Source organism: Rhinolophus hipposideros (assembly GCF_964194185.1).
Source record: "Rhinolophus hipposideros genome assembly, chromosome: 9".
Taxonomy (NCBI): Eukaryota; Metazoa; Chordata; class Mammalia; order Chiroptera; family Rhinolophidae; genus Rhinolophus; species Rhinolophus hipposideros.
The window spans coordinates 10,395,863-10,423,803 of NC_138055.1; the positions used below are offsets into that span (position 1 = coordinate 10,395,863).

At 42.7% G+C, this 27,941-nt stretch overlaps 1 protein-coding gene across 27 annotated transcripts in view; it reads left to right on the forward strand.

Moving 5' to 3' along the window:
- Window positions 1-27,941, forward strand: part of RBFOX2 (RNA binding fox-1 homolog 2) — a 257,128-nt gene that overhangs the window by 16,931 nt on the left and 212,256 nt on the right. Inside the window, exon 1 of one of the 27 annotated variants that reach the window (XM_081060001.1) lies at window positions 1,434-1,531. The exons of the other annotated variants lie outside the window; for them this stretch is intronic. The gene's annotated coding sequence lies outside the window, so the exon portion shown is untranslated. Of the gene's footprint in view, window positions 1-1,433; window positions 1,532-27,941 lie in introns of those variants that run through there. 27 annotated transcript variants of the gene reach the window in all.

Below are 27,941 nucleotides of genomic sequence, written 5' to 3' on the forward strand. Positions count from 1 at the left end.
GCTCTTTCATTCCAGACCTAACCTGATGGTAAATATAGGAGCTTCTGTCCCTAGATAGCAGTGAGTACAGTGTTTCTATGGGAGCATAATCACAGAGGGATTCTTATTCAGCCGGGTGTGGTGGGCACAGGGAGCGTGTCCTGCAGGAGCTATTTCTGAGTGTTGAGTGAGTGAGCAGGGGTTAGGCAAGCAAAGGAGAGGGAGGGGTAGGCCATTCCAGGTGGAAGGAGCAGTCTGTACAAGCACACGCATGAGAGGGACTGCAGGGGGCTCAGTGGGCTTGGATGGAGGGCATGCGGGCAGGGGATGGCCCCCAAGTATCGTTGGTAGATAGTTCATCCGCAGGCTGGCTGCCATCCCTTGCAGTCACGTACCGTTCTTCTCTTTGCTGCCTGGATGACGGTGATTGGCTTATCCTGCCATTGAAGGAGCTGGGAGTCTTAGTGGTAGGTACAGTGGTAACACTTTGTTCATCCCCCCACCCCCCAAATAAATAAAAAGAGTAGGAGAGAACAGAGAAAGCCTGTATTTGATGATTTGTGTATACGAGTATGTAGTTGTTCAGCCTTCTAGCCGAATTACCAATTTTTTCCTAGCTGTCTTTTCCCTTCCATTTGGAATCAGTTCGAGTGCTGCATGGAAACAGCTTGAACCTTATGTTCCATTTAATTATATTTAAATTTACGGGAAGCCCTTTCTACCATGCTGGCATACGGTTTGCTCTTTAGAGCATGGACTGCTGTCACAACAATGTTTTGTCCACCAGAGGCTTTCAAAAAGTTTTATAAATGTTATGTGCTTAATCTCCATAGTATACCAGGGTAGATGGCAAATAGGCAAGTGATATTTCTTTACATACCTTGTATATTAGCACAGTTTGTTCATGTCTCTCGAGGAGAAAGTTTTCCTTCGCAGCTGAAATGTTCTATGCTTTGAATCCACTCAAAGACAGATTATTCTGGAAAGCTTGAACCAAACCTGGTCAGAAGTTTCTGAGTTATGAGAGAGGGATTGAAATAAACTTTTTTCAGCTAAAAATAATTTTGCTCACAAGTTACCAAAAATGGCTGACTAGAAATGGTTTTAAGATACTTGTCTAAGCTGCCATAAGCTGAAGGTCAAGAAAAAAAGTTTAGGTCACGTTTTGAGAAATGATTGGCTCTCTTTTGCTAAAGCTTTTGCCAAGCTTCTTATTCCATGATTACCTCACGAGACAAAAGCTGGTGGATGTGTTCTTCCTTAGATTCAGTAGGGACCTAGCGCTTTCTTTAAGGAGAGTGTGTTCTATATGCTACCGGTTCCTTCTGAAGGTAAACTTGCACCTGTGGACGGCGTTAGGGTTAGGTGAAAATGGGACATTTAATTCTGAAGATACTGTGCAGTTGCCTATGCTAATTAATTATTTCAAGCCCTTATCTCTTGTTGCAGAGCAATGTTTACTCTCAGGGAATATTTGTCAGTCTCCACAGAGAGCCACAGGGGCCTGTCTGTTGCATGTGGACTCGCCATTGATACTTCGTCATCTGTTAAGGTACTTTCTCTGCATCTCATTCAGTTGTAATGAAGATTCACCCACAGTTAAGGGAAATACTTTCTATTTGCGGTATGGTCACTTACCATTGGAGTCTCTATTTTATATGTCTTCTAAAACCTGCATGTGGTTTAGTGACTACCCAGAGGGCCCCTTTGCAGCAGCAGTAGGTGCCATTGTTTGTTTGCTGGTGGGAGCCTTGAGAAACTGCAGAGGCATGTTGACTTTTTTCCCTATGGTTTCTTAGTATTCTAGAATAGAATACAATTTTGAATTAGAATAAAATTTAGAGCTTTTTTCCCCTCCTAAAAAGTCTCCTTTCCAATCCAGCCAATATAAAGCTATGATGCTTTTCCTTCATAAATACAGTGCGTCGTTATTGAGCATCAAATGTGTATGCGGTAATGAGAAGGAAAGGTGACGGAGCTCATGTCCTCCTTGAGTTAGAAAGGAATAGTGGCCTGGAGGCAGGGGAGGTGTTGACACTTTGAGGAGAGAAGTTTTAGAAGTAGGGGCTGTTGCAGTGTAATAGAGATCCATCAAAAAGGAGACTAAAAGGATTGCTAACGTCAGTTAGGTACCCGCTGGGATTGAGGTGGCCCTGGTGGCTTCCCAACTTGATCACAGCGTAAGTCCGCAGAAGCCCACGAGTGGCCAAGTGCACACTTCCTGGGCTGGGCATCAGGAAACTGGGGCAGCCAGGGGGCATCAGGGAGGTGGAAGACAGGATGGGCCTTGTGATAGGAGATGGTGATGTTAGAAGAGTTTGGTTGGTGATGATTCCTGAGGAGTGGCTAGGAACGGGCGATGGTGGTGGAGGCGAAGCCCCCGGAAATCAACAGGTTGAAGAGCTTGGTGGCTTTGGAAGGGTTGTCACCCTTCTAAATTGAAATTATTGAGGGCTAAGCATTGAAATCACGGGGCGAGTGAGAGAAAGTCATGCTTGAGGAAGTGGAGAGGAGGATGATGTACAAGTGTTAAGTCAGTGATTCTCGGCTGGGGGACGCATTGCGTCTCCGGGGCCGTTTGGCCATGTCTGGAAACATTTTCGGTTGTTGTAACTGTGGCGGTGCTGCTGGCATCTAGTGGGGAGAGGCCAAGGATGGTGCTTTATCACCCTAAAGTGCATAGGGTACCCCTACACTGAGGAATTACCCTGCCCAAAATGTCTGTAGTGCTGAGGGCGACAAACCCTGCGTTAACTTCAAAAGAACGGTTGTCGATGAAGGCAGCAGAGACCAGGTTTGGTTTCTCTTTTTGATATATTATTATAATCCGTGTTATACGACTGTCACCCAATAGATGTTTGTTGAATAATGAATGAAATGAATTGGTAGAAAAGCAGCAAGTAGCAAAATAATACCAACTCTTATGATGACCTTTAGGCTTTGGAAGGCTGTGAGGTAGGTTTACGGAAAAATTAGTGAATGTTAGGATGTAGAAATATTGAAAGAGTGAAAGCAAGTTCAAAGCTGTCGAGGTGTAGGAAGGGGGACCAAGGGGTCCATTTGATGAGCTGATAGGAGACAAAGAAGGGGCCGAGAAGGAACAGAAGCCCTGTTGTACTGTGTTCAAGGAGAGCTAGTGGGGCTGAGTCTTGAAGAAGGTTATTGCAGGTTACCAGTGGGGAAGAACGTACGAAGCTAGGAACGTTCTAGAACTAGAAGAGTCCTACAGTTCCCGTCGGAGTGTCAGTGTGACAGAAACCTCAGTTTCTGGTACGTTCTGGAGAAATGTGGTGCATGTACGTACGCATGGATGTAACCCCTTCGGGTGCCCAACGGCCCTGTGTTGGTTTTCACTGAACAGAACGTCTTGGGGAACATTTTATTTAAGTTTATGCAGATCAACTTCAGTTTTTGACATGACCACATAGTAAGGTTTGTTTGTTTGTTTTTAAATCATGATTTGTTTGTACATTTCCTATCGCTAGATGTAGGTTGTTTCCAGTCTTTTGCTACTGTAAGCAGTGCTGCTCGTATGTATGTTCTTGCACACACAGGTAAGTACACGAGGACGGATTCTGAGGAGTGGCATTGCTGGGCTTCTCAGGGTATGTACATTTAAATTTGATAGGTATGACCAAGCGGCCTCCAAAATGTATGCTCCTACGAACAGCGAATTCCTGCCGTCTGGTCAAACTCTGCTACCATTCTTTGATTTTCACCGGTCTGATAAGTGAAAAGTGGTATCTCAATCCTTTGTATTTCTGTAATATAAGGGATCTTTAAAAAAAATATACCAAAAGCCATTTGTATATCTTTGTCAAGAACTCAGGTTTGAAAGAATTGTTTCCTTCCTTACTGATTAATAAGAGCTTTTACAAATTAAGGAAATAACCTTTGTCATTCACGTTGGAAAATTTCCCATTCAGTTTGTCATTTGTCTTTTGAATTTATTTATAGTATGTAAGTGTATATGCACATGTTCATGTGTGTGTGGGGGCCAAAAACATTTTAATGCTGCATATACATGGTAATCAAATATGTACAGTATTTATTTTTAAACATTTGGGTCTTGTTTCTTTCTAAGAAAGACCTTCTCAACTCAGATTTAACAATAAGTTTCTATGCTTTTAGTGCTTTAATGGGAAAACCTGGAGTTTAGTTTGAGTTCCATCATTTATTAGTTTTGTGACATTGGGCAAATTATGTAATCTTTCAGAGCCTCAGTTTCCTAAACTAGAAGGTTCGATCAGATGATTTCTAACATTTTAAAGAACTTGCAAATCGCGCGTATGTTTTTGAGTGGGGTTTACTTGTGTGTCATGTGGAGATGTGGAATTGAAGGCAGGTACAGGGACGGATGTAAAGAGGCTGGCGGGCAGACATGGAAGGAAGGTGGACAGAAGCGCAGATGATGATCGAGAGAGAAACCAGGATTGTGAACAGAAAGAAAGCAAAAGAAAACCCAGAGAGGATAGAGGGCAACGAGGGAAAGCAGACAGAAGGAAGGCAGATACTGAGAATCTGAGGGGGGTGAATTGTTCATATCACAGGAGGGAAGAAACATTTTGGGCTCCTTTGTTCGTTTGTTCACTCTCCCTCCCTTCCTCTTTTCCTTCACTCTCTCCCACTTCCTTTTTTCCTTCCATCCCTCCCTGCTCTCCTTTCCTTTCTTTTTCTTAGAAGAAAGTTAACTGTAATACAAAGACTGAATTAGCATAAAGCCCCAAAGTGCAAAAGTTAAAGCTTTGCAGTCTTCCTCATGCTGCATATACATGGTATTTAAAGCCAAGTGCTTTGAACTTCTTGGATGCAAGTGTGGTTGGAATTGTTATTATATTGGTTTATTGTCTAGCCATCCCTTCCAGCTCTAAAATTCTGTGTTAAATATAGTGTACGTGTTTTAGCATTGTTATGAGCTGTAACTTGCATTTCCTGCTTGTGGACATGAAATGTATAAAATTATTAGTGCATTCCTGTGTGTTCGTATTTCAGGCCTAAGACAGATGTTCTCCGCATAAATTCTGCGTTTAAGAAGTCCGGTTTCTGTCTTTGAATACCCGTCTTCTGTGCAACCTTGAGCTGAGATGCTTAACTTCTTCCCTGTCTGTTTCCCTGTCTGCTAAGCGTGGGTAGTAACAGTGCGTGTCCAACAATGTATAGTTAACCAGAGTACTTACATGATAAGTCCCTCTCATGTATAATGTTTAATTATTTCCATCACTTATTTTATAGAAAGCAGTTTGTGCTTTGCCCTTAGACCCTAATTGTGATTCTTTTTTCTTGTTGCCTTGGTTGGGGGAAAAAAAAAAACACCTTAAAAAAATCCTGCGGTTTTTACCATGCACACATTTGAGTTGAATACACTCTGACCTTTAGCTGATGATAAGTTCTTTCCATAAACCCCTTCTTACCCTTTTAGCATCACGGACCACCAGAGCTGGCCTGGGACATTCTTATCTGTTGGCTTCCTTAAGTTGCCCTGAAAACAGATGACGAGACTTATTAAAATCATTGCTGGTTATCAAGGCAGTGACTGTCACTGTGGGCTAATTGGAAAGGAAGTTATTGTGGGTATCTAATACGTACTAAAGGATAAGAGATGACACTGTAAGTGGCTGTGGCTTCCTAGCTGTTAGCTATCTGTGTGTGGGGGGGGGGCATGCAAAGAGTCAGATGTCATCTTCTCATAAGATTTGATCCAAAGCGTCTCCTCTAGTTCTGGAGGATGGCTGCTTCTGGAGACAATCACCTTTGTGGCTTCCTCATTTTGTGCATTTTGAATCTAGTCTCTCCTTCTCATCCCTGCACTCATTTTATATAAAAGAAAACATCAAGAGGTGCTGTTTGAGGGTCTGCTCTGTTTGGGCAGGAAGAGTAAGAGCCAGGGGACATTCTGTAAAGGCTTTTGATTTCATTGGGTTCATGACGGATAAACTCAGCGTAAATTAAATAACAGTTTAAGTTGATGGTGTAAAATATGGTAAAGGATCAATGCACCCTGCTGATTTGGAGGTGAGAAAGACTAAGTTTAGTACAAAATTGTACCACGGTGGTTTTTCTAGATTTGCTGTACGCTTGGAAAGGTGAAACATAAAGGAGAATAAAAAGGGGACCCAGAATGTAAGCTGCAGAAAGTGAAAAAGTTTTTAGGACTTTATATTCTTTTTAAAGAAGTTGTCATTATTTTGATCTTCAACCTGGGGGGCCAAGGGAAACTTCCCTCTGGCCCCAGAAGGTGACTCAGACCCTCTGTCCCACCCCTCCCCCCCCCACCTCTGTCTCTCCCACCACTTACAGGATCTCCAAGGCTGGCTTTAGAAATTAGTTGCAAGAGGTGCTGTACATAATGTAATAGACTAAATACTTAGTTGTTTGGTTTTTTTTGTGTGTGGAAGAAATAACTAAAGTTCTGTAGTGAAAGAGAAGGGAATGTATAGGGATATTTTGAATCTTTGTATCTTACTTTGGCAACAGTGTTACTTGTGGCAGGTGAGCCGATGCGAGTGTTGAAGGGGCTTTTCCTTGGCTTTTAAAAATCTCTCTAGACCTCTTCTGAAGGCCACAGTTCTTCTGTTCTCAAGGATTGTTTGGCTGGTGAATTTGAAGGATATGAACTGCTTCTACCGCATGAATGCCCAAAATGACTGAAGAATCCAAGACTGTCCCCCCAGGAGTGTGTGTTGTTGATCAAAGCCATTTGAGCTGTAGGCACTGGGGTTTTGAAGGATGGCTGTCTGGGTGGACACCAACGGTGTGGAAGGGAATGCTCCTGAGCGCCCCCCACCCCGTCTCGTTACAGAGCCCACTGATACTGGTTTGTGCCAGGTGCCTATAAGTCCCTCTTCTTCCCTTTTGCACTCTGAGAAGTTCTTGTTTAGGACAGGCTCCTGTGGTTACACTGTCGTTTTAGTGCAGTATCTGAACCGGGGGCAGCCACCTTTTCTGCGGGACCTCCAGGACTGATGTGTGAAGGAAGCTCTGCATCTTTTTGGCTGGTAGAAAAGTGGTCTAGAAGTCTAGAGGCTGGATACCTTCTGTGCAGCGAAATGCTCTTCTGGCTCCTCCTCCTTTTCCTTACTCCACAGTGTTTATAACACTATCATGTAAGGAATGAGAGTGGAACCCCTTTTCCCCTCGGGTTATTTTTCTGCCAGATGTCAGCAGCCTCATATTTCCTGGTGAATTTTTTTGAAAAGAGTTTTATCCAAGTCAGAGGTGTCTTGCCTCTCCAAGTACGTTTTAAGAGTTCTTTCCTTACCTGATGGATTCTTGTTTACCCTGCATTATGGGAGACACGTGGTGGGAGTGGTATCTCGCATTGGATCATGGTCTCGGGGGCTTTTTAGTGGTGAATCAGTTGTTGCTTGCTTCATTAGGAGAAGAATCTTAAGGAGGGAGAAGAAACTTTTTGTTTGGGAGAGAAAATACAAACCAGCTTTTCTGAGGCCAGCATGAAATCATGTGTAATAAACGATGAATTCACCCTCTTTCCCTTCTTCCCTCCCAGTTGGAGTTGATCTCACAGCAGCTGTTTCCAGCTGTCCTCTGGATTTCGCCCAGGCCCCTCGGGATGGCTGCAGTGACTCACACAACTGGGCTTTTTTCCACAATGGTCTCAGTCTGGCTTCTCAGCAGTAGGAGCGGGAGGAGGCCGAGGGTGGCTCTGGTGCTGCAGGAGTGGATTTTCTCTTTGAGGTGACTGTCTGTCTGCTGAGGGCTCTGGGTTTGTTTTGTCATCCGGTACAGCAGTGATCCTAGAAGATAACACTGCTGGAAAGGGGCGGCAAACGTGTCAGCTGGTGAAAGTGTTTTTGGAGACAGCAAATGTTCTTTGGCTTTTTTTCCCCTTCTTCATTTCCTTCCATACTTTCCACTTCAGAACAAACTGCATCTTTCCTTTTCAGATGGATGTTGGGTTGTGTGTGTAATGGCTGGGGGCGAATGCTGAGGGAAATATCTCCTGAAAATGGGGATGATGTTCTTTGTACTCACTCTGATTCTTGGTGTTGATGTTTTTGCAAATAGAATTAGTTTTTTGTTTTTTGTTTTTCCTTTCGTTTTTTCAAGGTGGTCCCTCTTTCCCACATTAAATGTTGCCCTTTCCCTGCCTCTTTCCTTCTATGAGGGCCCATCCTTCCCAGCTTCAGAACCTATGCAAACGAGATATCTCGGTTAATAAAAGAGAAAGGATCTTTTAGGTAATTACAAAATTCTTTCCTTTGACCTCTTGGGGCTCTATGCTCAGGTTTCTAAAAGGGGAACAGGCTGCAGAAGAAATATTGCCTAGACCTGCTCTAATACGGTAGCCATGAGCCACAAGCTTGACCGAGCACCTAAACTATGGCTGGTCCGAACTGAAGGTGCTCCGAAAGAGTAACAGACATACTAGGTTTTAAAGACTTAGTACAAAAACACATTTCACTGAGATTTGAAAACTATCAACTATGTTTTCATACTGACATGTTGAAATGCTAATACTTTGGATATGTTGGATCCAGTAAAGTATATTATTAAAATGAATCACATCTCCTGTTTCTTTTTACCCTTTATTTTTTGTGGCTACTAGAAAATTTTAAATTACGTAAATGGCCCATATTTCTGCCTCTCATTGTATTTCTGTTAGAGGTCACTGCTCTAAGCAGAAGAGGACGTTACACCTCTCTGGTGGTACCTGTTTCCAGAACCTTGGGGGACCTTTTTGATAGTTTGGGATTCACAATCCAGTGTGCTACAACATGCCTTCTGTATCTATTGCTGTGTAACACATTATTCTGTATTTACTGACTTAAACCAGCAAACATTTATTATCTCACAGTTTCTGAGGGTCAGCAGTCTGGGAGCCACCGTAGCTGTGGTTCTGGCCCAGGGTCTCGTGTGGTTTTATGTAAGCTGTTGGCTGTAGCTGCAGCTGAAGGCCGACTGGGGCCGGCGGGGCTGCTTCCCCGGTGGCTCATCTCGTGGCTGTCGGTGTGTAGTCAGTGCTCACTGGCTGTTGGCAGGAGGCCTTAGTCCCTTCTGACGTGGACCTCTCCTTGGGCTCCTGGAGTACCTTCCTTCCATGACAGCTCGCTTCCTGAGAGTGAGTGATCAAGGAAGAGAGAAAGTGAAGAGGAAGTGGTAGTGCCTTTTATGATCCCGTCCCTGACGTTTGCCCTGTCATTTCTGCTTTATTTTGTCTGTGAGAAGCAAGTGTCAAAGTCTTGTTCCTCTCGAGGGGAGGAAAATTAGGCTCTACCTCTTGAAGGGAGTGGTATCAAAGAATTTGTGGGCATGTTTTGAAAGTACTACATCTACCTTTTTTCTGCTGTTTTTCCGTTAGCATACCTGCTTTCACTGCCTGCCTCCGGTGAGGGTCAGAGTCTAATGGCTGAAGTCCATTTCACCCGCAAGTGCTGTAGTAGCAGTCTTAGTTGGAGCAATTACATGCATTTTGAGGATGCAAAGTCTGACTTATGTAGCAGCCCCCCATCCGCGGAGGATATGTTCCAAGACCCCCAGTGGATGCCGGAAACCACGGATAGTACCAACCTCTATGCACTCGTATACTATGCTTTTTCCTATAACCCGTACCTATGGTAAAGTGTAATTTATAAATTAGGCACAGGAAGAGATTAATAACTGATAATAAAATAGGACAAGTCTAACAATATACCATAATAAAATGATACGAATGTGGTTGTCCTCTGTCAATATCTTACTGTACTGCACTCACCCTGCTTATGCTGATGTGAGATGGTAAAATGCCTGTGTGAGGAGATGAAGGGAGGCGAATGAGACATTAAGTAAAATAAAGGCGACTTGAACACAAGCACAGCGATCCGCAACAGTGGGTCTGATAACATACGGCTGCTCAGGGACTAATGGGCAGGGTGTGCCCACAGTCTGTGCTTCTGAAGTTCAGGTTGAGGCGTGAGGCGAAAATGACGGGATAAGTGGCCCAGTACACATACTCAGTGAGGGCCAATGTTTGTCTGCTCTGGGTCAGAATGGAGCTTTAGCACAAGGAAACTGGGTATAGCAGGGGAAGGTGGATTAGGATAGGGTTCAAGATTGAGCAAAGCAGGTATTCATTTCAAACCACTTAACGTCATTTTGTTCCTGATGTCTTGGTATGATTAACTCAGAGATTTCCTGAGGATTTTGACACCTCTTGTGTTTGAGAAGTTTGAAAACTTAGATGAGTGGGTTGTTAGAAAGTGTGTTGCCTTGGAAAGAGACTTAAAGGGATTTGAAGAATCTATTGAATCTAGCAATCTTTTAAATCCCTGTTTTTGTCATAATCTTTGTACACTAAGTCCTCATTTACCGTTGTTGGTAGGTTCTGCAACTTGAAGTGAAATGATGTATAATAAAAACAATTTTACCATATGCTAATTGATAATAAGCACGACTTAAGCTCCTACTGCATTATATCAGTGTTGCAAGGAAACGACATTGAACGAAAGGACATTATTCGAGGACCTGCTGTAGTTGAATATAGTTTTGAATTATTGCTGTTTTGCGTTTATGTGTTCATCTTTTGTCTCTCTAGCCAGACTTAATTTTCTTAAGGGCCATGCCTTTTGTTTCTTTGTTTTCTCTCTAATAATGACTATATTTTGAATTGTATATTCAAGAGGATATGTACTTAGATATTTTGGCCATCTTCTCTGGTATAGTTGGTTAGGCATAGAGTTCAGTGGTCAAGAGTTTGGGGTTTAGAGACCTATTGGCTCTGTTGCTTAATAAATTTATAGCCTTGGGCAAGTTTCTTAATTTCTCTGAGGCTTAGTTCCTTCATATATGAAATGTTAGTAAGTTTCCATCTCATAGAGTTGTGAAAACTAATGAGATATTGCAAGTAAAGCACTTCACACAGGAACAATTACATATTTAGATTTGTAAAAAAATTGTTTAGCTTATTAATTTTTTTATTAGCGACATCAAAATTCTTGACTCTTGAGACTTTCGTTATTTCGTTGATGTTATCTACTGGTTGGTTGATCAGTCATTGTTCTTAAGGTACCAGAAGCCCGGATCTGGTGTCTGTTTTTGTCAGCCCGAATGGGTCCACCTCATGTAACTGACTCCACCCAGAGAGTTTTCTGGTCTGCTATGGCAAAATAGATGTTCTAGGCCATGGCTTCTTCCTTGGCGAGCCCGAGGGTGACCCCTCTCTCCAGCTACCAGAGGCCACCGTTGTTTTAAATATATGGTGGGTCACTTGGGATTCAGATCACCCTGCTTTGGTCTTCAACTTAGAGTCTGACTCCTCGAGACGCTCATGTAAACCTGGCAAATGCGGACTCCTGTCAAAAGGCCCAAGTCCTGCACCCCTTCCAATTTTCTATTCAGGAGTTGTTGGGACTTTCTTTGAAACCTTTCAAGAAACCTTGCAGCAGCCAAACAGATCGTTCCTTTCCACTCTGCACTCCTTGGTCAGCATCCAGGATGTGAGCGGCGATGGCTATCTGTATATGGCTGTGATGGGCCTGACGATGGCCTGGCTTCCTGCTTTTTCTCGCCTGGCCTGACCTTCCAGTGGCTCCTTCCCTCATAGACTATCCCCTTTTCCCTGTTACATAGTCAACAAACTTCTTCCTCCTCTGCCTTTTCACAGCGTGTTATTTCTACCCTTTTCATTGAACTGAATTGGGTTTCTTTCTGAGGACATCACATTCCCTTCGTAGTGGGTGTTATTTGTTCTCCTGCATTGGGGAAGTCAGAATTCTGACCTCTCTCCCCCTTTCAGTATAATCTTCTGCCCTTGGATGAAATTCCTTCCTCCTTTAAAGCTCTTGTAATCTGGCTAATGGACCCTCTTCCCTTCCTAAGCGCTGTCATTTATTAACTGCCTTGTCGCTCTTCCTCATGGACAACAACAAGCGTTGGCACGTGGATTGTGGGCTTCCTTCCTACCTGAAGTCCTGTGGTCCCTGTGGGAGACCCCGGTGTGTGTGGACGACGGACCCCACAGCTCAGCTGCCGTCGCTCATCTTCAGTTACTCACCTCCCTGATGCCAGTCGCACTTCACTTTTAAGGGTGCACCCTGGGTCTTGTCAACCTGGACCTGCTTCGTTTCTGAAAGTTAAGACAGGCATCTTGTTTTCTCATTAAGACTCTTCCAGTTCTCTCGTTCATTTTCTTCCCCCACGTCTTTTCTCCAGTGTCAGTGAGAAACCCACTGCATTGGCTTTCTCTGCCTCTGTGTTCTCTGCCTTCCTGTTAACTCCCCTTCTCTGCTTCCTTCCCTCCCTTGTTTAGATTTCGTGCCCTTTGGCCAATATCCTCTCTTTCTTTTCATTTTGTTTTACCTCCCTAGCAAAACCCCAGGCCGAGATCAATACAGCCGTCTGCCTTCATGGTTCCCAACCTTTCCTGGACCTTAGACTCCTGTCTGCCTGGCAGTCTTTCTGTTTTTAAGTGACCTCTCTTGGGGAGCTACCACAATGGCTGGGTCAAACGTTCCTCGTTGCCCTGTATTCACTTTCCCTTCACATACAGCAAGAGATCTTGCCTTGTGATTTATAGATCGAATAGAAGCCATCAAATTAGAACTCTTAACTTTCTGCCACCAAACCTACAAACTTCGTATGTTGTAGTGAAAGATGTATCTTTCTTCTTTTCTATGGTGAATCCTACTTGTATCTCTTTCCTAGATTGATTGATTTATTCATTCATTCATTTGTTCGTTCTTAGTTTATTAGTCCTCTCATGAAAAATCTGCTCCATCAGCACAGATAAAGTCACTGAGGAATCTTTACTCCTCCTGGCATCCAATCTCCACCTCACTGTTTGCCAGCACCAGCAGTGGCCGTCGCAGTCCCCCTGACCTTCTTCATTCTGTGCTTGCATTCCTTTTGCTGTTTTCTTGAGGTCTTTTCCTTCTCATACAGACCAGGTCTTCCAAGTCTATGTTTGGGTTCACTTTTCTTTGCGTAATCCAGGAAATCATAAATCGTGCCCAAGCCAGTTGTCTTGCCACCACCAAAATGGGTTCTGAATCCAAATTCAAAGATGGCATCTGGTGTGGTCTTTACATTTAGGCTAGTTTTTCCCGAATTTCTGTCTTAGGCCTTCCCAGGGTGAAGGACGTCGGTGACCATTTATTTCCGTTGACGTAGTCCTTCGGTCATGAACTTGCTGGTCCAGATAGTTACTGTGTCGTTCATGATGGCGGCCGACGCTCAAGCAGCCAGGGAGGAAAAGAGCTCTTTCTAAGATTTTAAAAGCTGCCCCTGTATATCTTTTTAAAAATCAACTTTGTACATGCTTATCCCATTAAAAATAAATGAAATCTAGCATATTTAATCCTTTAGTCTCCCTCTCCCTCCAGATCCTTTTCACTCATTTCCCTTCTATGCACCAACTTATTGAAATAATTGTCTATGCCCTTTGAATCCACTGCAGTCTGGTTTCTTCCTCAACTACAACATTGAAACTCTTTCCCCAATGTCACCAATAACCCTCTTGTGGCTAAATCCAGTGAATATCCTTTTCTGTCTCCTGCGTCCTTGAGACAGCTCTCTTCCCCTGGCTTCTCTAGCATCTTCCTTTTCAAAGTTTCCCCTCCCTCTGCTGGTGCCCTTGCTGAGTTCCTTCCTTGGCCCAGCACTTGAGTTGCTGCTAGTCAGGATTCTGCTCTCGGCCTTTTTCTGTCTTTATTATATATGCTCTTTTTGGGCCAGCTCATCCATTGCTCAGACTTTATTTATCCTGTGTATGCTGACAGCTTCCAAATTGCTATCTCTAGCCTAGATCTCTTTCCTGCACTTGAGATGTCTGTATCCAGCTGCTCAGTGAGCGTCTGCACTTGGGCGCCCCATAGTTACTGCAAACCCAGCACGGCCAAAGCTGACCTCTCCGCAAAACTCTGCCCTTGTGCAACTCAGTGGCTGGTGCCACCGTTTACCCTGTGGTCTCTGTGCCTTTAGTTTCGTCCCTCCCATTCCACGTCACTGCATTGCACCGATCTTCCTTAGAGGGAGCCTTCTGAAACAGCTCTAGTCACGTCATTGCCCTCAGTCCCATTAACACACATTGGTGATCAGCTCCTACCTCCTCTCCTAACCCTGGGCCCACTCATACATAGACCTGCGGCTCCACCTGAAGTTACCTCTGTAATACTTCTCCTCCCACCTTAGGCTGCTCTAACCCTTATCTTTGAGATTTCGATTTGGAGGTCGGTTTTCTTTGGGAACCTTTGTAGAATGTCTAAGATGGGGTTAGGAACTCTCCTGACTGCTGTCATACACTTTGTACTTGTCCCTTGGTAGCATTTATCTCACTGTATTATAAGTGCCGGATTTACTCTGACCTCCTAAACTCTAAGTTCCTTGAGGGAAGGGATGAGGCTTTGATTGTTTTTTCTTTTTAAATTCTCATTACCTGGCAGAGTGCCTGATAAATAGTAGGTCTAATACTTATTGGATGGTTAATGGTTGGATAGATTATACGATTTTACAACTGAAAGAACCTTATCTGTATAGAATACAGGTCTCAGATATTCCAGGTGAATGATCACTGAGTGGCATTTGGTTCTTTTGTTAGAGGTAATCATTTCAAACAAAGTGCTATTCAAAGTCCAAAACCTCCTTTTAATGTATTATCCTTGACTTCTTGAGTTAAGCAACCCTAGCTAGTTTGTTTCAAGGCTTATTATTAGTTTGACCGAAGTTTCTCAATGCTGGCTGTCCACTAGTATTATCTGGGGAGCTTAAAAAAAAAATACCATTGCTTAACCTCACCAAATAAGAGTAACTTTCATTCTTATTCTGGGAAGTCATCCATTTCCAGCTTGTTAAAACTGATTAACACAGCCTTACTCCTTGTTGATAAAAGAAATGGCAGGTAAGCGTGTGTATACCGAGTTTCTCCGAAAATAAGACCTAGGTGGACCATCAGCTCTAATGCGTCTTTTGGAGCAAAAATTAATGTAAGACCCAGTGTTATGTTATGTTATGTTACCTGGTCTTATAGTAAAGCAAGACCTGGTCTTACATTAATTTTTGCTCCAAAAGATGCATTAGAGCTGGTGGTCTGGCTAGGTCTTACTTTCGGGGAAACACGATATTGTCTGATTTCTAGAAGTATCAGTCATTAAGCGTTTGGACATCAGGGGCCCTTTTCTGTCTGTGACTCTTGGGAATGTGCCTTATGAACCCTTGGAGCACGATCTGTAACAGAATGTGAGCAAAGAGTTTCCATCTGGTGTCGTCACTGTCTGCTCTGATGGGGTCTCTGGTTTGAGTCACTGCTGTTGTATCACAAGCCTCTTCACGACGGGCGGACAGATTGAATTTCCTAGGGGCTGACCTTATGCAAATGGGAAAATTTGGTTATTGTCACCAGAAGGAGCAGGTTGTTATTTAATTACTTTTTTTTTTAAACTGCTATTTCTAATTTGCTTTTAGGGCTGAAACATCCCCTGTTCAGCCATTTAAATTTTAGAGAAGTTACTGCTTTTGGTAACTTTGAGGAATCAGGTTAATTTTTAAAATGGTTTTTAAAAGTGTGAGCTCACTCTAGAGCACATTTATTTGTGTTAGTAATTGCTTGATGGAATGTTTTCTGCTCAGCCAGTATAAAATTTAGGATCTGTTTATTGCAGAGAGACTTTGTATCTTCACAGAGGATTTGAGGAGCCCCTTAGATGTGTTCTCTTCCATTGATTTTTGTACCAACACAATTTGAATACCAAGGCATCTAGAAGTTAATACATTTTTGGTGTTTTGTTTGCAAGTTACATTTTACAAATGCAACACTGAAAGAATGACTCGCACCAATGAGTATCATAGATTTGAGAGATTTAAATGCTGAATAATTGCAAATATTTTCTTCTTGTCATGAAAAAACAAACGAAAATGGAAGATAAAGAGCCAAACCCATCGTAGGGACACAGGAAAACAGGTGGGCCGTTTACCTTCCTTTTTCTCTTCTAGCTCACTTATGTAGCAGCTTTAAAAAAAAAATCTTTATACGAAGTCCTGGTTTCCAAAAAAAGAGTATATGATGACCGATGAATGTTAGGGATACATCTGAATCTGTTTTCAGCATTGCCTGTGTCTAAAAGTCACATGGAACTTAGGTTAAGTAATTGGTAACTAGTTAGTTTATAAATTGGTCATGATTGTTTGTTTAAAGACAATTAATGGTGGTAACTTTCTTCAACCTTGGAAGTAGGACAGGAGGGGTTGGGAAGATGTCTGTACACTTTCAGTGATTCTAGCTGATACGGTTTTCTTTGGCCTTCCTCATTATCTTGTTCACTTTGGCTTTCTAGTCTGATGGAGACCTTTTTAAAGAGGGTGGGCATAAATAAAATATGCATGTTCGTTTTTCCTTTGCTAATGACAGTAGGAAAACATCGTCTGCTTTTAAGTGTGGTCTGTTATGATGAATTGGCTCTCAGAAGAATGACTTGATGTATTCTAGGTGCAAGTTTGTCATTTCTTCCCTCTCCCACCTTCCGAGCAGGCACAGTTGGCTTCCATTCAGCAGTGAGCTCGTGTTGCCTTTCGGCTGAGGGAGCTCGGTCCACAAACCCTGGGTCTCAGCTTGTGCTTGACACAACTTTGTTAAGTGAATCGGGGAGTCTGAATTATTCATTCTCCTTCCTCATCCTGCTGTTCAGATCAAATTCCTGCTGTGTCTTTGGGGCATCTTGCCAGTCTTGAGCATAATTGATTTCCTTGCTTTGTGAAGTGCGTGTGTGCGCGTGTGCACGAGTTGTCCTTCTGCTTAAGTGTTCCTGATGGCCGAGGCTAGGAATAGTTATTCAGCATATGTGGGCAAAAGCACAACAGTTCAGCTCCAAATCACTGAAAACATAGTGACCTTGCTGCTTTTATAGTCTAAAGGAGAGGTTGGATTGTTCTTTTTATTGCCCAGGATACATAATTTTCTTTCCAGGTACCAACATTGTACTTCCTGATGAATTATGAAGAACACTCTTCTGTGATCTGATTGGAACTCAGGAGAAGGAGACTGTTCTCTTCTTGTTGTCTAATCCTGTTGTCTGTTCTTCAGTGTTTTTCTTTGAGAAGATGTCATTCTACTTGGTGTGATCAAAAAATACGGTGAATGTTTAACTTACAAAATGTATTACAGTAAAAGACACATTGCCATTAATCTCTCTCAAAACACTCTCCTTGCTTTGAACACACTTATCCCATCATTCTTGCCACTTTCTGAAGCCGTTCTAGAAGTCCTCTTTCGTGAGTGTCTTTAGTTGCGCTATCATGGCTGCCTCGATGTCCTGAATCGATTCAAAACATTTACCCTTCATGGTGATTTTGACCTTGGGGAAGAGCCAGAAGTCACACGGTGCCAGATCTGGTGCATAAGGTGCATGAGGACACACTGTAATGTTTTTATTTAACAGAAATTGCCGTACCAGAAGCGATGTGTGACATGGAGCCTTTCCGTTGTGATCATAACATACGGTGAATGCTGCTGCCGAGCGCCATCCGACGGAAAGACAGGGATCTTCAATATGGGAAGCAGTGCATCTAACCTTAGTAACAGTGTGTGACAAGTTTCAACTAGTTTGGTGCAGTCAGTGGGGTGTGAGCTACGGTTGAGAGACGGTGTGTTTTAAAGTGTGCCGTAAATCATCCTCCATCATGACAATGCTCCTGTCACGCATCGCTTCTGTTACGGCAATTTCTGTTAAATAAAAACATTATGGTGTGTCCTCATCCACCTTATTCACTGGATCTGGCACCGTGTGACTTCTGACTCTTCGCCAAAGTCAAAATGATTCAGGACGTCAAGGCAACTATGACACCGCAACTAAAGACACTCAGGAAAGAGGACTTCCAGAACTGCCTCAGAAAGTGACAAGAACGGTGGGATAAGTGTGTTCAAAGTGAGGGGCGGGGGGTATTTTGAAGGGGATTAATGGCAATGTGTCTTTTACTGTAATAAATTTTTATAAAATTTAAGCGTGCATCATATTGTTTGATCCCACCTTGTAGGTCCCTGGACTGTTAGAACTCGGAGGGTTTAGAGATGATCTGGTCCAGTGGTTATAAGCTGGAGGCCTATCGTCTGGCCCTTACACAGAGGTTTCGTTTGGCTAAAGACTGTGGATTTAACCCGAAACACTGGGAGAGCTTACATGAAATCCAGCTTTTTGGCTTTCCGAGGCACACTGGGCTCGCATCCCTGCGTGGCACACTCTGTGGGACGGGATGGTGCTTGTTCCTTTTTGGAGTGGCCCGTTTGCCCCAGGACTAGTCTCTAACAGCGCACTTCATTTTTTTACGTTACCTGTGGTGAGCATCACAGTCTGTTCTAATCCAGTCTGCTTATTTTATAGCAGAGAGGGAGGGAACTGCCCCAAATCTTGTAGGTAGTGGGACAACCTTAGGAGAGGATTCAGTCTCTTGCCTCTTCCTAGTTGATGATGACGATGATGATTTATTTATTTATTTATTTTGGTTGCTATGATTTATTTTGTTCCTGTGCAAAGTTGGTGTTTGCAGCTCTGGTCTCACTTTAGTGAGCGTGTGAATGCCACCCTGAATGAAGTGACACCACAGGCCAACTGCATGTCCTCTGGCTGTTGTCTTTTTTTTTTGAAATTAAAATGTATTGGGGTGACTTGTTAGTAAAGTTACATAGATCTCAGGTGTACAATTCTGTATTACATCATGTATATCTTATGTTGTGTGTTCACCACCAGTCCGTTCTCTTTCCATCACCCTATGTTAGACCCTGTTTACCCTCTTCTAGAGCCCCCCTCCTCCCTTATCCACTGGTAACCCCTAAACTATTGTCTGTCTATGAGTTTTTGTTTCTTCATTTGTTTGTCTTGTTATTTTGTTGTTTTAGTTTTATATACCACATATCAGTGAAATCATATGATATTTCTCTGCTTTTTCTGTCTGACTTATTTCACTTAGCATCATAATCTCAAGATCCATCTCTGTTGTCACAGATGGTCCTATTTCATCTTTTCTTACCACTGAATAGTATTCCATTGTGTATATATACCACAACTTCTTTATCTATTCATCTGTCGAAGGACATTTTGGTTGTTTCCATGTCTTGGCCACCGTAAATAAAGCTGCAATGAACATTGGAGCACGTGTGTCTTTATGGATAAATGTTTTCAGATTTTTTGGGTAGATACCCAGGAGAGGGATGGCTGGGTCATATGGTAATTCTATTCGTAATTTCTTGAGGAACCTCCACACTGCCTTCCATAGCGGCTGCACCAGTCTGCATTCCCACCAACAGTGTATGAGGGTTCCTTTTTCTCCACAGCCTCTCCAACACTTGTTACTATTTGTCTTGTTGATGATAGCCATTCTGACTGGGGTGAGGTGATACCTCATTGTGGTTTTAATTTGCATTTCTGTGATGATTAGTGATGTTGAGCATTTTTTTCATATGTCTATTTGCCATTTGTATGTCCTCTTTGGAGAAATGTCTCTTCAGGTCCTCTGCCCATTTTTCAATTGGGTTGTTTTTTTTGTTGTTGTTGAGTTTCATGAGTTCCTTGTATATTTTGGATATTAGCCCCTTATCGGAGGCATTGTTCGCAAAAATCTCCCATTCAATTGGTTGCCTCTTTATTTTGTCGATGGCTTCTTTTGCTGTGCAGAAGCTTTTAAGTTTGATATAGTCCCATTCACTTATTTGAACTTTTACTTCCCTTGCCTGTGTTGTCAAATTCATAAAATGCTCTTTGAACCCAGCGTCCATAAGTTTAGTACCTATGTTTTCTTCTCTGCAGTTTATTGTTTAGGTCTTATGCTTAAGTCTTTGATCCATTTTGAATTAATTTTGGTACACAGTGACAGATAACAGTCCAGTTTCATTCTTTTGCACGTAGCCATCCAATTCTCCCAGCACCATTTAGTGAATAGGCTGTCTTTTCTCCATTGTATGTTTTTTGCTTCTTTGTCAAAAATTATCTGTCCATATTTATGTGGTTTTATTTCTGGGTTCTCAATTCTATTCCATTGGTCAATGTGTCTGTTTTTCTGCCAATACCATACTGTTTTGATTATTGTAGCCCTGTAGTACAAGCTAAAGTCAGGGAGTGCGATACCTCCAGTATTGTTCTTTTTTCTTGAGATGGCTTTTGCTATTCGGGGTCTTTTGTGGTTCCGAACAAATCTGATGACTTTTTGTTCTACTTCTTTAAAAAATGCCATTGGGATTTTGATGGGGATTGCATTAAATCAGTATATTGCTTTGTGTAATATGGCCATTTTAACTATGTTGATTCTTCCAATCCATGAGCACGGAATGCCTTCCATTTCTGTGTGTCTTCTTCAATTTCTTTCAAAAATGTCTTACAGTTTTCAGCATATAGGTCCTTCACATCCTTGGTTAAGTTTATTCCTAGGTATTTTATTCTTGTTTGTTGCAATTGCAAAAGGAATTATTTTTAAATTTCTTTTTCTGAGATTTCATTGTTAGTATATAGGAACGCAATGGACTTTCGTACGTTGATTTTGTAGCCAGCAACTTTACTGTATTCTTTTATTGTTTCTAATAGCTTTTTTGTTGAACCATCCTTGTGCCCATGGGATGAACTCCACTTGGTCGTGATGAATAATCTTTTTAATGCATTGTTGCATTCGATTTGCTAGAATTTTGTTTAGGATTTTTGCATCTGTATTCATCAGAAATACTGGTCTGTAATTTTCTTTTTTGTGTGTTGTCCTTACCAGGTTTTGGTATCAGGGTAATGTGGCCTCATAAAATGAGTTAGGGAGTACTGTGCTTCTTCAGTTCTTTCGGAAGAGTTTGAGTAGGACTGGTATTAGGTCCTCTTTGAAGTTTTGGTAGAATTCACTGGTGAAGCCATCTGGTCCCGGACTTTTGCTTTTGGGAAGGTTTCGGATGACTGATTCAATTTCCTTACTGGTGATCGGTCCTTGCAGATTTTCCAATTCTTCATGGTTCAGCCTTGGAAGGCTATATGTTTCTTAAGAACTTGTCCATTTCTTCTCGGTTAATGAATTTGGTGGCATATAGTCCTTCATAGTATTCTTGGATGATCCTTTGTATTTCTGTGGCATCTGTGAGAATTCCCCCTTTCATTTCTGATTTTGTTTATTGGTGTCATTTCTTTTTTTATCTTAATGAGTCTAACCAAGGGTTTGTCAATTTTATTAATCTTTCCAAAAACCAGCTCTTTGTTACATTAATTTTTTCTGTTGTCTTTTTGTTCTCTATTTCATTTAGTTCTGCTCTGATTTTTATTATTTCTTCTGCTAACTTTGGGTTTCATTTGTTGTGTTTCTAGCTCTTTAAGGTGTAACGTGAGGTTATTTATCTGGGATTTTTCTTGTTTCTTGTAATGACATAAATTTCCCTCTTAAAACTGCTTTCGCTGCATCCCAAAAATTTTGGTAGGAGGTATTTTCATTCTCGTTTGTTTCTATGTATCTTTTGATATCTCCTCTTAGTTCTTCTTTGACCAGGTTGTTCTTTAAAAGTATGTTGTTTAATCTCCACATATTTGTGGTTTTTCCTGCTTTCTTTTTGCAGTTGATGTCCAGTTTCAAAGCATTGTGATCAGAGAATGTGCTTGGTGTGGATGATTATTTTTTTTAAGGTAGCTTTTGTATTACCTTTATGTTTTTTATTCATTGAAAATATTTATGTTTTTCATTCATTCAAAATATTCATTGTGTATGTACTAAGAGTAAATACTGGGAGCGTAGAGAGGGCTATGGTGAAGCCCCGGGTCCTGATTTGGTCCTGAGATACCCAGTGAGTCTGTCTCTGGGGACAGTTACCAGCCACCATTACTGTGTCATGTTGTGATGTTTTATTTTCTTCCTGTCTCTTAACCACCATCTGGAATTACTTTGTCTCCTTGTTTAGTGTCGGGCTCCCAAGTAAAATGTAAGCATCGTGAGACCAGTGAGAACGTCTTGTTCAATGTCGTATCTCAGTACCTAGAACAATGGCTGACACTTGGGAGATTTTCAGTGTTTGTTGAACGAATGACTTAAGGAGGCATTTGAACTGGGCTTTGCAGGACAGATAGGAGTTTTTCCGTGTAGACAGAGATATTGGTACGAGCAAAGAGAGGCATGGAGGCATGAAAATACATGGCATATTCTTGTGCTCATTTGGGGTTGGTCACAAAAAGCTATTTTTGATACAGAAAGACCATCTGGATTTGAAGGACTCTGCATCCTTGGTAAAAAATCAAACTAAATATGTTTCTGAGTCAGAAAACTCCAGTACAGTTTTCCCCCCACCTCCGTAGTCTTTCAGAGGCTGCTGGCCATTCATTATCATTAATGTTGTATGCAGCTTTACTGACATATTTACCAAAGTATTAGTATATGGCAGGTGTGAAACAAGGGTGTGGTTCTAATGTGCCTTTGCTCTACCAACATGTGCCTCGGTGCAGAGCAGTCTACTATTTTGCAAGTCTAGAACAACCAGCAGTAGTTATTTTTAGAGTATATAATGGACCCAGTGGTGAATTCCTGAGGGTGGGGCAGAGGTTCGCAGTGGTAACTGGCTGTGCATTAGCCTCACCTAGGGAGCTTAGAAAAATTTCCTTCCTTGGCCATACCCCACCCAGAGCAACTAAACCATGAATTCTGGGGGGAAGACCTAGGAATCAGTTTCTTTTTTTTCCAAACGTGCCCAGTTGATTCCAGTACGCAGCCAAGGTTGAGAAGCATTGGCTTAGGGGGATCCACACAAGAGAAGGGAGACAGGTTGTTGCAGGTTGAGGTACAGAGAGGCATCCCAAAGAAGACAGTCATTGAGAAGATTAGGAAGGAATTGAAGAGAATTATTAACATGGGACCTGGGTGGAAGAGGAATGGTATTTTAGGAAAGTGGTCTAGAAGTGTTGTATGCTTTTTAGAGCAGTTAGACCACAAAGAGGTTGAAAATCTTATAGATGGTGTCAGAGATAAAGGGAGTGAACGACAGAGGGAGAGAGCCTGAATTCCATGGTGTCTGCTATACACGTGAATTACCCTCCATAGAGCCGAGCTTTCTAGTCACATATGGTGAAAACACACTGTACTTGAAGTAAAGCATCACGGATCATAGGCCTCGATTTCCCCCTAATTCGTTGCATTCATTTAGTTCAGTTCATCAACCATTTATCAAGTGCTGAACACGTATTGGACCCTGGGGATGAATGAGATACAACTCTTGTCATTTGGGATCTGACATTCTAGGGAATTCCTTTCTGTAACTGTAGTTAGGCACTTACTTCTCTGGGCCTTTCTCCATCTGTGAAATAAATGTGTGGATAAGAAGAGGTTATTGTGAGGTTGCTTTCAGCTCTGACATCTTATGCCAGTGATTCCAAGTATAGTCTAGTAAAAATCAGCACCTCTCCAAAGTAATTGTAGTTTTCTTCAGTGTAAAAAAAAAATCCAAGAAAGAGTACGGCCAAAGGGTTTAAATGAAAACAATCCCAGGACCTTACCAGACTCTTTTCCCATCTTAACCTTTGTATCAGGTTCTGTTTGAATTTCACAAATAGACTTGGTAAGGAAGATTCCAGTACAGATGTCCCTAGGGGGGGAAGTTCCTAATGGATGAGAGCAGAAGAAGAGCCTGATAAATCCTCATAGCCGCAGAGCTGCAGGCAGATTGGGAAATGGTGCTAGCAAAGTATGCTTTTTTAAGGTCTTCTATTGTTTCCAGCATCATGTTGAGTTGTTGACTCCTTTCATCTCCCAGAAGAAGTCTGCTGTAACTGGGAACAAATTGCTTATCTTGCCAGCAACCCTGAAGATAAACTTGGGAGACCTGAGGAGATGTGTCTTTCTCAGTATGCTTGGGTATTGGCAATACATTCATTGTGTTTTTTTTTGTTTTTTGTTTTGGCAATTGTAGTGGGGAGGGGAGAGTGCAGAGGTTAAGGGGCAGTGGTGGGCAAATAAGCTTCCAAGAAAAAGAAGAAAGAAAGAAAAATGGAGGCCAGAAAAGAGTCTCACAGACTACACTCTTTTGTTGTTGTTTTGTTTTTGGGGACATAACACTAATAATTATGATTCTTTTTGTTAATGATACTCTTAGCTTTATCTTTTATACTAAAATCTATTAGTGGCTGTTAAAGTATGATTTTCTTATGTAAATGTCATTTCTTATGTCTTATGTCATTCAACATATTGTTCCAATGTAGAGACTGTACCATGACTTCTGTTCAGATAGCCTGGACCATCAGACCTCAAATTACTGTGCAGCCCTTTGCTTTTCCACCGTGCACTTCCCTTCTCATTCTGCAGTTCTTGTGTGTACCCCCAGAGCCTTTACCAGCACCTCTTTGCCCAGCACTGTGCTGGCTTTGAGGGTGTGGAAGGAGGCCGATTGCGAGGCCGTGCCTGGCCTCAGGCGCCTGCAGGTGGTGGGCAGTAGGTACCAAGCAGGTAGGTAACGTGGTGAGGGCCATGAGAGAGGTGAGTACATGTGGGGATGGGGCAGAGGGTACCCAGTGCAGCTCGGGCAGGGTGGGCATCAGGGGACAGGAGCTCGGCGATGTAACAGGAGCCACATCTCTGTGTTTTAGAAGAAACGGGGCAGCGCTGGTTTAGTGGATAAAACACAAGGTGGGGAGTTAGGACCCTTCATTTTCGGTCTTTTTATTCCAAGTACAGCAGCTTTCATTGCTTCCCACTCTTGGCAGCAGATTTTTCTCTATTCCTCTGGAATTATGTGGGTTGGAAAAGAATAGAGAGGAATTGGCCCACCTTCATGAGGGGAGCAGGAGGCATTAGGGATGTGGGTGTTTACAAGCTCCTGGCGTGACTGGCCGTAAGTACAGACGGCTGTTTGCGTTACTTTATTGTCGCTCTTACGCCTGCATTCCCTTTGGAGGGCCTCTCCACGGGGCTAATTGTGGGGTCCTTGCATCCATCTCTTCCTGCTGCCAGATAGAATAGATGCCGATGTGTTGTGCATTGCAGAGTATACAATGAATTCTGTGCGGGCTGTCTTTCGCCTGCTGCCTTATGCTTTTGGGGCCTCTGCAGGATAAGGGAAAAAAATGTTTTATTTTTGTATTGAAGTGCATATTGGTGAAAACATAAAAATGAGTATATTAGATTTTACTGAGGGATTGACCCCCCAAATGGAGGTAAAGTTAACTTTGGTGACTGGATTTTGAAAGTATTAAATACCAAGGATTGAATATCCACAGAAAAGGTGATTTGTGTGGGAATCCAAGGAATTAATCACATTCTGGGTAAAACTCTAAGGGGGAAAGAAAGAAAGAGGATGGACTTTATAGCTGAGCTGCCATTTGTTTGTTGTGACCTTGTCCAATTGCCTTAACTTTTCTCAAGCCCCAGTATTCTCGTTAGTAAAATAAACCATAGAATTGTTGTGATGGTGAAACATTTATTTTTCCACTACTTAAAGCTTCTTTCTTAGTATGTATGTCCCAGCAAGATGGAATCACTTGCTATTTCTTTCCCCTCTCTGCTTTTGTACACATTTTTTCTTGTATTGCTTTTTATCTGCCCACTCAGAAAATTCTTCATCAAATAAAACACACCAACCTGGCACTTTCGGGGTCATGCTCTCTTGTTCGTAGATCTCAGCTAAATGGTGATCCCTTTGCAAGGAGGCCTTTCCTGACCCTGGCCTCACTCCAGTCTAGAAGGCATCCTTGCTAGATGTCCCGCAGCACTCTTTCTGTTTGTCTGTCTCCTCTGCTCAACAGGCAGCTTTCTGAGGGCAGGGATTGTCACCTGGACCCTGCTGTTACCCGTGTGCGTAGGTAGCCTGGGCCCTTCTTTTTCCCTTCAGTGACATGATGTCTGAAACCAAGCTACTTGCAAAACTTGGGGCAATACCTAGAGGCACAACACTCCCTCTGCCCCCATTTGATTTATAACTAGAAGAAAACCACTTAATTTGGACATAATTGATGGTGAAACCCACTTCCTCTGGGGTGGGTAGATTTGTCTTTCAAAGTCATTGAAGCAGGGTGCCCAGTAAACCTGACTGTTGGTGCTTTGCTAGAGATTCAGACTTTCGCTCTCTTTCATACGCAAGACTTGTGTCTTTGCTCTGAGTAGAAAACCACTAGAAAACAAGGGTATGACTTCAAGCAGTAATTCAGTTTCGTAATTGGGCTGAACAGTTCTAATCTCACCACAACCACTACTCTTTTAGAAAAAGACCCCTTTAAATGAAATACAGAATGCCTCTGGGGATGATGAAATCCTCAGGGGAAGAACAGTTTGAGACTCCTCAAATATACTCATATAATCCCCCTCTTTTTTTCTTCAGGATTGTTCAAATCTTGGTGTGTGTGTGTGTGTGTGTGTGTGTGTGCGCGCGCGCGCTGATCAGACAGGAGCCTTTCACTTCCATGACCTAGGCGCATTCCATCATGGCTATTGGTCTATTTGTCCTACATGTACATCTCAGGAGTGACCTTCCACCCTCTCATGCGTCCTACTGGATTTGCTGCAGAGTGAGGACCAACATTGCTGGTAAAGGCAAACCATAGCACTTAGAACCCGTTACTGCTTGATGAGACCGTCTCTCTCTTAGACTTAGTTCCTGGAGGGCGGATGTTCTGATTCATTTTCCATCCCCAGATCATCATCCAGATGTGGGCACGTCCCTCAGTAAACACTGGTTACCCCTGTGTGTTGAAGGAGGCCGTGTGGTGTGGTGGAAGAGTGAAGGCTTTAGAGTTTGACTTCAGTTCGGATGGGTCCAGCACTTGGTAGCTGGAGCGTTTTAACCTTCTGGGTTTTAGGGTCAGCTTTTGTTGTGAGGATAAAAGATACTGTGCCTTGCACAGTTCCTGGCAGTAGATGGCTATTATTTTTTCCTGATAATTTATTTAGAAATAATTTCACAATTAGAGGAAAGTTGCCAGAACAACCAAAAACAAACAAAAACCCCTTAAAAATCCTGTATTCCCCTCACTCCAGTTCCCCAGTTGTTAATTTTATTTCCTTCCTGCCCTCCCTCTCTGTGTGTGTATGTATGTGTACATGCACACCCCTTATCATTCGTCCTTTTCTGAACTCTGTTGGGAGCAAACACTGCAGCGTATGCGGCCCAGTGACTCCTGTGTAACCATGTGTAACTCTCCAAATCGGGAAACCCGTTTGGCCCAGCGTCACCGTCCGTCCACAGACCCATTAATGTCTCACCAGTTGTCCCCGTAACGTCTCCTCCTTTGTTGGTCCAGGACCCTCTCTAGGAATATATGTTACATGCAGTTACGTGTCTCCTCAGACTCCTTCCGTCTGGAATAGTTTCTTAGTCTTTGCCGTTTTTTTCACGTCCTTGACATTTTCACGGCGTCGGTGTGGGTCTGTCTGTTTCTTCATGACAACAGTCAGATCACTTTTGGCAGGAGCAGCACAGGCATGACGCCGTGCTCTTCTCAGTGTGAGCCCTGAAGCAAGCGATGCCTGCCTGCCTCACCACCCATGCTGCTGAGCTCTGTCACCTGCTTTATTTGGCCTTTGCCAACTTTCTCCACATGAAATCTACCATTTTCCCTTTTATAATTGATTCTTTTCTTGTGGAAAGAGATTCTGAGATGATGGCACTGGCCCGTTCCTCACCAGGCTACTTGCCACCCACTGACAGCTCCTTCCTGAGCCCACCCGCCACTTCTGCGGTGGTGGCCAAATGGCAATTCTGTGTTTCTTGCAGTCTGTCTATATTTGTTAGTTGCCATTCTACTATGAGGAAGAGTTTTTCTTTCTCATTTGTTTATTTCTGTCAGTGTGGACCCATGGATTCCTGTTGCATTCAGTGGATTGCAATCCATCTGTATAATTATTCTGATCCTGAAGCTGTCCCCAGTTTGGCCAGTGGGACCTGCTTTTCGCTGGCTTCTTTGTACTGTTGACCTGTCCCAGTCATTCATGGGACGTTTGTCTTGACTTGGTGGCACAAGAAGGTTTTTCAAGCTTAGCTTATTCTTTTCCTGCCATAGCCCCGGAATCAGCCATTTCCTAGGATCCTTGGTTCTTTTAAATGGAGGGTAGTAATT